At 46.4% G+C, this 2,500-nt stretch overlaps 5 non-coding genes and 3 pseudogenes across 5 annotated transcripts; all 8 read left to right on the forward strand.

Moving 5' to 3' along the window:
- Window positions 1–103, forward strand: part of LOC138545715 (5S ribosomal RNA) — a 109-nt pseudogene extending 6 nt beyond the window's left edge.
- Window positions 104–566: 463 nt separating this feature from the next.
- On the forward strand, window positions 567–685 carry LOC138540717 (5S ribosomal RNA). Its single transcript, XR_011288754.1, has one exon. It is a non-coding gene; the product is annotated as a 5S ribosomal RNA (ribosomal RNA).
- A 106-nt stretch (window positions 686–791) lies between these two features.
- On the forward strand, window positions 792–910 carry LOC138536733 (5S ribosomal RNA). Its single transcript, XR_011284898.1, has one exon. It is a non-coding gene; the product is annotated as a 5S ribosomal RNA (ribosomal RNA).
- A 106-nt stretch (window positions 911–1,016) lies between these two features.
- LOC138544093 (5S ribosomal RNA) lies at window positions 1,017–1,125 on the forward strand (annotated as a pseudogene).
- A 463-nt stretch (window positions 1,126–1,588) lies between these two features.
- Window positions 1,589–1,707, forward strand: LOC138541225 (5S ribosomal RNA). Its single transcript, XR_011289237.1, has one exon. It is a non-coding gene; the product is annotated as a 5S ribosomal RNA (ribosomal RNA).
- A 106-nt stretch (window positions 1,708–1,813) lies between these two features.
- On the forward strand, window positions 1,814–1,932 carry LOC138548596 (5S ribosomal RNA). The gene has a single exon (XR_011292391.1). It is a non-coding gene; the product is annotated as a 5S ribosomal RNA (ribosomal RNA).
- Window positions 1,933–2,038: 106 nt separating this feature from the next.
- LOC138541177 (5S ribosomal RNA) lies at window positions 2,039–2,157 on the forward strand. Its single transcript, XR_011289190.1, has one exon. It is a non-coding gene; the product is annotated as a 5S ribosomal RNA (ribosomal RNA).
- A 106-nt stretch (window positions 2,158–2,263) lies between these two features.
- LOC138547020 (5S ribosomal RNA) lies at window positions 2,264–2,367 on the forward strand (annotated as a pseudogene).
- Window positions 2,368–2,500: the final 133 nt, after the last annotated feature.

Consider the following 2,500-nt stretch of genomic DNA (forward strand, 5'->3'; position numbering starts at 1 on the left):
GGCCACACCACACTGAATGCGCCCGATCTCGGAAGCTAAGCAGGGTCGTGCCTAGTTAGTACCTGGATGGGAGACTGCCTGGGAATACCAGGTGCTGTAGGCTTTTTTGTGCTCCATGATTAGTAATTGCGCAACTTCTCAATTATTTTTCAAATTTGGTATGTTTCCAAAATAATTGTATCCCGTTTTATAGCGGAAATGTTGGACAACATCATGAGGGCTGGAGCTACCTTTTTACATAGAATTAGCAGACAGGTAGTGTGTTCATGGGTAATAAATCGACTTTCACATGTAATGCAGTACAGAGAATATTGAGTCCTTCAAGAGGCATGAAAGAAAACCATTATTGTGTTGATTGTTCTCTCCACCTCCCTGCAACAGACACAGGATGGATGAATTAAAGTTATCCTACCAGACATAGGAGTCCTGAATGGGCCCACCAGTCTTATATATCTCGCCTGATCGAGCCTGATCGAGCGATGAGCGTGGTATCATGTTGCAAGTGGCTGCATGGCTTAGCTTACTAAATGCAAATGCATAAGAGTAATATTCTTAGCATTCCTAGAGCCTACGGCCACACCACACTGAATGCACCCGATCTCGTCTGATCTCGGAAGTTAAGCAGTGTCAGGCCTAGTTAGTTCCTGGATGGGAGACCGCCTGGGAATACCAGGTGCTGTAGGCTTTTTTGTGCTCCAAGTTCAGGAAGTGAGCCCTTTCTCAATTGCCTTTTAAAACTGCAAGGTCTAGCCGACTAGATGCTTAAAAGTACAAAACTCACTAGGACCAGAGCCTACGGCCACACCACACTGAATGCGCCTGATCTCGTCTGATCTCGGCAGCTAAGCAGTGTCGGGCCTAGTTAGTACCTGGATGGGAGACCACCTGGGAATACCAGGTGCTGTAGGCTTTTTTGTGCTCCAAGTTCAGGAAGTGAGCCATTTCACAATTGCCTTTCAAAACTGCAAGGTCTAGCCGACTAGATGCTTAAAAGTACAAAACTCACTAGGCCCAGAGCCTACGGCCACACCACACTGAATGCGCCCGATCTCGGAAGCTAAGCAGGGTTGGGCCTAGTTAGTACCTGGATGGGACACTGCCTGGGAATACCAGGTGCTGTAGGCTTTTTTGTGCTCCATGATTAGTAATTGCGCAACTTCTCAATTATTTTTCAAATTTGGTATGTTTCCAAAATAATTGTATCCCGTTTTATAGCGGAAATGTTGGACAACATCATGAGGGCTGGAGCTACCTTTTTACATAGAATTAGCATACAGGTAGTGTGTTCATGGGTAATAAATCGACTTTCACATGTAATGCAGTACAGAGAATATTGAGTCCTTCAAGAGGCATGAAAGAAAACCATTATTGTGTTGATTGTTCTCTCCACCTCCCTGCAACAGACACAGGATGGATGAATTAAAGTTATCCTACCAGACATAGGAGTCCTGAATGGGCCCACCAGTCTTATATATCTCGCCTGATCGAGCCTGATCGAGCGATGAGCGTGGTATCATGTTGCAAGTGGCTGCATGGCTTAGCTTACTAAATGCAAATGCATAAGAGTAATATTCTTAGCATTCCTAGAGCCTACGGCCACACCACACTGAATGCACCCTATCTCGTCTGATCTCGGAAGTTAAGCAGTGTTAGGCCTAGTTAGTACCTGGATGGGAGACCGCCTGGGAATACCAGGTGCTGTAGGCTTTTTTGTGCTCCAAGTTCAGGAAGTGAGCCCTTTCTCAATTGCCTTTCAAAACTGCAAGGTCTAGCCGACTAGATGCTTAAAAGTACAAAACTCACTAGGCCCAGAGCCTACGGCCACACCACACTGAATGCGCCTGATCTCGTTTGATCTCAGAAGCTAAGCAGTGTCGGGCCTAGTTAGTACCTGGATGGGAGACCGCCTGGGAATACCAGGTGCTGTAGGCTTTTTTGTACTCCAAGTTCAGGAAGTGAGCCATTTCTCAATTGCCTTTCAAAACTGCAAGGTCTAGCCGACTAGATGCTTAAAAGTACAAAACTCACAAGGCCCAGAGCCTACGGCCACACCACACTGAATGCGCCCGATCTCGTCTGATCTCAGAAGCTAAGCAGTGTCGGGCCTCGTTAGTACCTGGATGGGAGACCGCCTGGGAATACCAGGTGCTGTAGGCTTTTTTGTGCTCCAAGTTCAGGAAGTGAGCCATTTCACAATTGCCTTTCAAAACTGCAAGGTCTAGCCGACTAGATGCTTAAAAGTACAAAACTCACTAGGCCCAGAGCCTACGGCCACACCACACTGAATGCGCCCAGGAAGCTAAGCAGGGTCGGGCCTAGTTAGTACCTGGATGGGAGACTGCCTGGGAATACCAGGTGCTGTAGGCTTTTTTGTGCTCCATGATTAGTAATTGCGCAACTTCTCAATTATTTTTCAAATTTGGTATGTTTCCAAAATAATTGTATCCCGTTTTATAGCGGAAATGTTGGACAACATCATGAGGGCTGGAGCTACCTTTTT

This window comes from Ambystoma mexicanum, unplaced genomic scaffold, assembly GCF_040938575.1.
Source record: "Ambystoma mexicanum isolate Mex_15411 unplaced genomic scaffold, UKY_AmexF1_1 Mex_scaf10, whole genome shotgun sequence".
NCBI lineage: Eukaryota > Metazoa > Chordata > Amphibia > Caudata > Ambystomatidae > Ambystoma > Ambystoma mexicanum.